Raw genomic sequence first — 7,850 nt, forward strand, 5'->3', positions numbered from 1 at the left:
TCAGCTGGAAGAATCAAGGTATTCATTAGCTCCTTCTCCCAAGGGAAGGACTCAGGAGCTTCCAGGCACTTTGATATGGAATGAAGCCTGCATCTTCCCTGCCATGCTTTGCTTGGAGTCCAGTGGAGGAGACAGAGGAGGGGACAAGCCCCAGGAGACAGGTATCATGGGCTCGAAGAAAGGGAGCCTTTCATAGAAGAGGGTGTGGGGATAAGGTCAGATACTGCTGTAGGGGGTCCTCCTACAGAGGAAAGACAGACACTATCTGCAGGACTGGGGATACACTCCAGGTACCTTTGGATTGAGGAATGAGGGAGACAGGAGGAAATAGAAGCTGATGGGCTGGGAAACCCTTTGGGAAAGTTTTACTAAAAAGCAAGGACAGGTAACAGGTGGGAGCATGAGGTTATGGGATCCTGTGTTAAAATTGCTGTTCTGCACCCCACCCCCAGCAACCCACAGACTTTGGAATTATAAGACTTGTCTGTGTGCGTCCAAAGTGATTCCATCGGTCTGGCTGCCTGACGAGCCAACTGGGACAGGTCCACAGTCTTTCTTTCTTGCCTCCAGTCTGCCTGACAATGATTGATCCGCATCTGAAACTGATGAGGTCAGCAGAGGTGACAATCACTGAGGGGGTCGGTCCCTTGGGTGGCTCTGGCTGGGGGCAAGTTTCCCCAGTTTGGCACCAATTCTTTCTTTGGTCCCCTCTTGCACCTGCCATCTCTCATCCTATACAATTGTGGAGCTCGCTGTCTGAGAATGTTCTACTGAAGTAAAAACTGAGGGTTCCATTTCCAACCTTGTTGCAACATCAGGCAAAGTAGGGCAGAGCTTTGGAACCAAAAATAAAAGCTTTGAATCACGGTCGCCCTGCTTTGGGGGCGAGGGACCCAAGGCCTGTGTTTCCGAAAGTACATGTTTGATGCCTCTGTGGATACACACAGCAATTTATGACACATCGATGGCAGTTTTTTAACTGAGCCAAAATTCGCATAACATACAGTTAACCACATTACAGTGAATAATTCGGCATAATATATTCATAATTTTGTGCACCCACCATCTCTCTCTAGTTTGAAAACTTTTTTTTTTATAATCCCACAAAAATAACCTGTACACATGAAATCATTCCTCGTTCCTCCTGTCCCCTGGTAAATTTTAATCTGCTTTCTGTCTCCACAGATTTTCCTATTCTGGATAATTCATATAAAAGGAACCATACAATATGTGACCTTTTACTTAGCATAGTGTTTTAAGGCCCACCCACATTGTAGAATCAGTACTACTGATTTCTTTTTTTGTTTTAAGATTTTATTTATTTGTTTATTTTAGAGACTGAGAGAGTGTGAATGGGGGAAGGGGCAGAGGGAAAGGGGGAGAATCTCAAGCAGACTCTGCGCTGAGCGCGGAGCCTAACTCAGGGCTCCATCTCACGACCCTGAGATCATGACCTGAGCCAAAAGCAAAAGTCAGACACTTAACCTACTGAGCCACCCAAGTACCCCTACAGATTTCTCTTTGTGGATTAATAACATTTCTTTCCATACATATATCACTTTTTATTGATCCACTTATGCATTGATGGTCATTTGTTTTGTTTCCATTTTGGAGCTACGATGAATAATGCTGCCCTGAACACTCACATACAAGTTTCTATGTGGATATATATTTTCATTTTCTTAAGTATATACCTAGGAGTGGATTTGCTGGGCAACAATTTTAATTTTTAATATTACATATTTATTTTGATGTGTCTTTTTAAAGCTGTGTATGTCATAGTGGGCCCTTGATTGCAAATATATTGTTTCCTCAAGACAACTCTAAATACAAGGGCCTGGATAGCTCAGTCAGTAGAGCATCAGATTTTTAACCTGAGGGTCCAGGGTTCATGTCCCTGTTCAGGCATCAGATACATCTTTGGGGGGGAGGATGGAGTAGCAGGGTGACGGGTATTAAGGAGGGCACATGTTGTGATGAACACTGGGTGTTATACGCAACTAATGAATCACTGAACACTGTATAAAAAGCAAATGATGTACTATACAGTGGCTAACTGAACATAATAATAATAAAAAAGACAACTCTAAGTACAATAAAATCAGCTGAAAGAAAATTCTGAGTACAAACAAACATAAGCGATGGGTACATGTGGCCCAGACTATGCAGGTGATACAGCGATCACCCAGGAAACACTTGGGCCGACAAATAGCCTGTCTGGAAATACTTCGGTCTCCTCATTTTCAGAATGGGAAATTATAGCTGCCTCACAGGATCTTGTGATGTTGAAATTAGTTGAGAAATGTGAAACCCCTCCAGTCTTCTCAGGTTTGGATGCAGATGGAATCCCGTAAGTCTTACTGACCCTCCTTTCCAGCATAATTCCCAGACCTCAGTCCCCTTCAGAGGGCACCCTCCATCCCACTATGATTTCTGGGAATTTTCTGAGCAGCCTCCGCCCTAAGGTGCTTATAAGTGAGCTGGTAACATCAGGAACGAGGAAGCCCGTGCTGGCGCCCCCTGGTGTGTGTCCCCAGCACCCAAGCCACACCCGCAGCTCCCATTCTTGCTGTCCTTCCAAGTTAACGCTGCCCAGCTAGAGAGACCCCTTCCAGGATACCTCACACCTACAAACCCTCAGGTGCCCCGGGGGTTGGTGCAGACTTCGGGCCCAGCATGCGTCCAGAGAGGGGCTCCTCTAGCTGCTGCTTGAGATTCTTCCATTCTTAAGTTGGACCCCTAGGCTGGGATGGTGGCTGTCATTACGACACCCCAATGTACTTTCCTCCTCCTCATATTTCAGTCAAGGAAAGGAACATGTCCAGTGTCAGCAGGTAGATGTTTACAGCCCGATCAGCTCATCCCCTTTTAGACAGAGCCGAATAAACCAGTTCCCCACAAGTTCAACTAGCACCATCCTGGCACATAGTAGGCACTTATCAAAAGCTGTTCACTTCCCTCATGAGGATTTGAAATACGGTTTCCCTGACAATGGCCCTAACATACCTGCTTTAACATGCCTGTTCCACCGAGGCATGGTGGCATCACTCTAGCCTACGAACCACAAGCAGCACAGAGGCTGTCGCAAAATGCTTTTCCCTATTTCATTAGAAATTCTCACATCCCCCTGGGAGGCGTGTAGAACCTGCTTCCTCTCATTTATGAGACAACCGAAACTCAGGAAAGCTCAAGTGACTTTGGCAGCAACAGAGCGAGTCACTATAATGCCAGATGTTAAAAGTTAAATTGTGTTCCTTCCCTGAAAATCCCTGTGTTGAAGTCCTAAATGCCCAGTACCTCACATGTGACTGTATTAGGAGACAGGGTCTTTACAGAGCTAATTAGGTTAAAATGAGGTCATTAGGCTGGGCTCTAAGCCCGTATGACTGGTGTCCTTAGAAGACGAGGAGATTTGGAGGCAGGTATGCACACAGGGAGAACACTGCGTGAAGATGAACCAGAGATCGGGGTGATACTTCTATAAGCCGAGGAACTCCAAAGATTGCCAGTAAAGCACCAGAAACCAGGAGTGGGGCGTGGAACGGATTCTGTCTCACAGTCGTCAGAGGGAAGCAATCCTGCTGATAACTTGATCTTGGACTTCTGGCGTCCCAGAGCAGCCCGACAATACATATCTGTTGTTCAAGTCACTCGGTTTGTAGTACTTTGGCATGGCAGCCCTAACAAACCAAAGCAGTGGGATTCAGTCCCAGGTCTATCTTGAAGCACTGTGCTCAGCACCCACCTACAAGCAGGCTGAGAGTCAAGGACACATGCTAGCGCTGTGTTTATGATTTACGGTTACAACAGAACATTCCTGTCTAACAAAACTCCTCTGACTTCAAGTGTGTATTCCAACATGTGTGAGCTCTCCATTAACACAGCTACCTCCACAAAGAAACCAGAGTTCCAAAAGAATAGTAGCCCAGGGGCGCCTGGGTGGCTCAGTCGGTTAAGCTTCTGCCTTCAGCTTGGGTTCTGACCCTAGGGTCCTGGGATTGAGCCCCACGTCATCAGGCTCCCTGCCTCCCTCCCCAGTAGGGAGCCTGCTTCTCCCTCTCCCTCTGCCTGCCACCCCCCTGCTTGTGCTCGCTCGCTCTCTCTGTCAAATGAATAAATAAAAAATCTTAAAAAATAATAATAGTAGCCCAGCACAATCACAGGGAAGGTCCTATTTACCTATGTACACCAATAGGGTACTACTGCATTCCCGTGCAGCGTAACAGTACATATGATGATCCCTCAAGATAAGAGTATGAAAATAATTTTTCAGGAAAGAATTATCCTACCTTCAAACATGGGAAAATGTGTTTTATTGCTGCAAAAGAATCGGTCGGGAATATTATCATTCTAAATGTAAGAGCTTAAAAGAGCCAAGTTTTACCAATTCCAAAAAAATTTAGTCACTTTAGACAATGTAATTTCCTGAGACTCAGGGAGGTGAGCACTGTACAAACTTACTCTACCTACAGTATGACCCAGGCATAACCATCTGGGGAACAGGGTAAGAGAATGTAAGATATAGTGACTTACACAGGATCCCCAGGAAATTCTCAGGTCCCAAGGTCTCCAAGATGCCAGAAAGGACACCCACTCCAGTCCACCATGGTATTTGGAAGTACAACCAATCCCTGTAATCATCTTTTACGGACGTTTCCCATTTGAAGAGTTATCAGGAACCAACAACAAATGTAAACCAAAACAGCAAAGACCATATTAATCACTTTTCCTAGAGCTGTTTCTTGAAACTGCTTTTAGGATGCAGAACCACCTTATTCTGTGCAACACTTCATTCTGAGGTGTGACCTAGGCGGGACCAGTAGACCTTTCCTTGGGTTTCTTAAGATTCCTTGCTCCAATCTGTGCTCTTTGCCAGTGAAATCCATTCCATAAGTATTTATTAAAAACCCTCTCTAGGGCAAGCACGGTGCCGGAAGTGGCTGACGTTCAGAGGTAAAGGACAGTGTTGACAGGGCATAAAGACGGTGCCTTGGAGGTAGAGGAAGAGGAGACTGGATTAGGGCAGGTAAGGGCAGAGCACGACAAGATCCTTGAGCTGCACTGTGCCAATTTGCTAGGGCCGCTGGAACAAAGCACCGCAATCTGAGTGGCTTAAACAACAGAAATCATTTGTCTCAGGGTTCTGGAGTCTAGACTCCAAAATCAAGGTTTGTCAGGGTTGGTTCCATCTGAGGCTGTGAGGGAAGGATGTGTCCCCAGCCTCTCTCTCTGACTTGTAGCCAGCCATCTCCTACCTACGTCTCTTCACGTGGCCTTGCCTACAGGCTTTTCCAACTCCGAATGTTCCCTCCTTATAAGGACACCAGTCTTACTGGGTAAGGCTCCCCCAGTGATCTCATTTTAATTTCCTCTTTAAAGATCTTATTTCCAAATACGTTTCCATTCTGAGGAACAGGAGGTGAGGGCTTCAACATCAGGATTTGAGGGACCACAATTCAACCCATAACACATACGAAGGCATACAGATGTTGGCCAGGACTTAGCAGGGAGGCACTCATCAGTCCTATGTGCAGGATAACGTGACTGTGCCTCAGGCTGAGGTGCGAAGGGTCGACAGGAGGCTATAAGAGATGAGTGAAGAAGGCACTGCATTGTCTTAAGAGAGGCATGTTTAGGGGAGGAGAAAAAATGCTCAGTTTTAAAGCATTTATGTTAACTTTTTAAATTGTTTTTATCACTTTTCTTGTAAATTTTGAATCCCTACTAATTTTTTTTTTTTTTTAAAGATTTTATTGATTTATTTGAGAGAGAGAATGAGAGATAGAGAGCATGAGAGGGAGGAGGGTCAGAGGGAGAAGCAGACTCCCCGCTGAGCAGGGAGCCTGATGCGGGACTCGATCCCGGGACTCCAGGAGCATGACCTGAGCCGAAGGCAGTCGCTTAACCAACTGAGCCACCCAGGCGCCCGAATCCCTACTAATTTTGTCTGGATTACTTACCACACCAAAATGATGTACTTTATTGTCTCCCACATTAATTGGGGAATTTACAAAATTTACAAAATTCCCCAATTAATGTGGGGAATTTCCCTGTAAGGACACAGGGAAAATACTCAAAACCCAATGGAGTGACCTGAAGAGAGCTTAAACAATAGGCAGGGACAATTTTTTTTACAGGACACAACTTCATTTTTTTACAACTCAACTTAATTTCTATACCTTTGCACATGGAGACCAAAGACTCTATCCAAACTTTTCCAGGTAAACATTGTTGAATTAGGTTTTTTATTGCTGCATCCCCCACCCCCAGTCTGTGGTACTTTGGTATGGTGGCCTGACCAGGCTCATCTGGCATTTTCTGCCATCATATCTTCACATCCTTTGGCCTCTATGTGTGTGTGTCTCTGGGTCAAAACATTCCCTTTTTATAAGGACACAAGTCACATTGGATTAGGGCCACCTAATGACCTCACTCTAACCTGGTTACCTCTATAAAAACCCTGTCTTCAAATAAGGTCACATTCTGAGGTCTTGAACATTAAGACTGCAACACATGAATTCTAGGAGTCACGCTTCATCCCGTAACAGTTGTGGTTTCAGCTTGAAACACCATAGAAGTATTCTTTCTTCCAAACCTCTCCAACTGGCCAAGACAAGAGATGGTTTCAGTTTCCGCATTTATGGGGAGATGAGGGGCGTGAATATGTGATAGATACCAAGCTCTAAATTCCTGTGACCCACAATCACCTTAACATTCCTTAAATGCTCGCATTGTTTCTCTTCAAGAAGATGAACCCAATTGATTTCTAGCTAGTGTTAAGGAAGAGTACCTCTGGGTTCCCCTTCACTTTAACCTAAAGACGGTCCACTGTGAGGAAGCCACGTTCAAATCAGCACTCTGAGTTGAGGACGGAAAACTTGCCAAGAACACTATCCTAAGACCACAGGTTTGGGCAGCAAGTCTGTGAACTTAGGCAAACACCTGCAGGAGGGATTTGTTCTTAGAGTTTGTCTAACATCTACCAATTAGGGCTGTTCCCAGTAAGGGTGGCTGCTTGGCAGGCTGCGAAATAAAGGAGTTCAAGCTTCCGGTCAGACAGCCCTTGGTCAAGTCCCTGCTCTGAGATGGACTCATGGCATGTAACCTTGTTTAGGCCAATTAAAATGGTTAATGATTCCTACCCCCACCATCAGTGGGAATCAAACAAGAGGGATGCCTAGGTGGCTCAGTTAGTTGAGTGTCCGACTCTTGGTTTTGGCTCAGGTCATGATCTCAGGGTCATGAGATAGAGTCCTGCATCAGGCTCGGCGCTCAGCGGGGAGTCTGCTTATGGGGACTCTGCTTGAGATTCTCTCTCTCTCCCCCCTCTGCCCCTCTCCCCGCTCACACACACACACACACACACACACAGACACACACACACACAGACACACACACTCTCTCTCTCTCTCTAAATAAATAAGTAAAATCTTTAAAAAAATTAAATGAGATATGTTCATTGGCATTTAGAAAATGTCAAAAACAAACAAAAACCAACAAAACCAAAATATTTTGTATCTTTTCCTTACTGTACAATTGACATAAGGGTCTTCACTGAAGAGTCAGCTTATCATTAGACCAATTAAGAAGTAAAGAAAAAAAAATGCTATCTATACCTTCCTTCTCTCCACATTCGATATTCCTATATTAATAGTCTTCAATGAGGAAAGATCAGTATAATAAGCTATTCAGTTATGAACTCATTTTTAAAGCAGGGAAAGCTGATTAATTTGTTAACGGATGAGTGTACTTACTGGTTAATGAATTTTATAACTTGGTTAAATTCTGTACCTGTTCAATGAGGTTTTATTTTATGCATGTTCACGTAGCACAGATATTCATTTGGCAAA

The 7,850-nt window shown here is 44.7% G+C and overlaps 1 non-coding gene across 1 annotated transcript; it reads left to right on the forward strand.

Moving 5' to 3' along the window:
* The first annotated feature begins 1,835 nt into the window (after nucleotides 1-1,835).
* Nucleotides 1,836-1,908, forward strand: TRNAK-UUU (transfer RNA lysine (anticodon UUU)). The gene has a single exon. It is a non-coding gene; the product is annotated as a tRNA-Lys (tRNA).
* Nucleotides 1,909-7,850: the final 5,942 nt, after the last annotated feature.

The sequence above is a fragment of the Callorhinus ursinus genome, unplaced genomic scaffold, assembly GCF_003265705.2.
Source record: "Callorhinus ursinus isolate GAN/ISIS: 27379988/994484 unplaced genomic scaffold, GSC_fseal_2.0 scaffold4, whole genome shotgun sequence".
In the NCBI taxonomy this organism is placed as follows: Eukaryota; Metazoa; Chordata; class Mammalia; order Carnivora; family Otariidae; genus Callorhinus; species Callorhinus ursinus.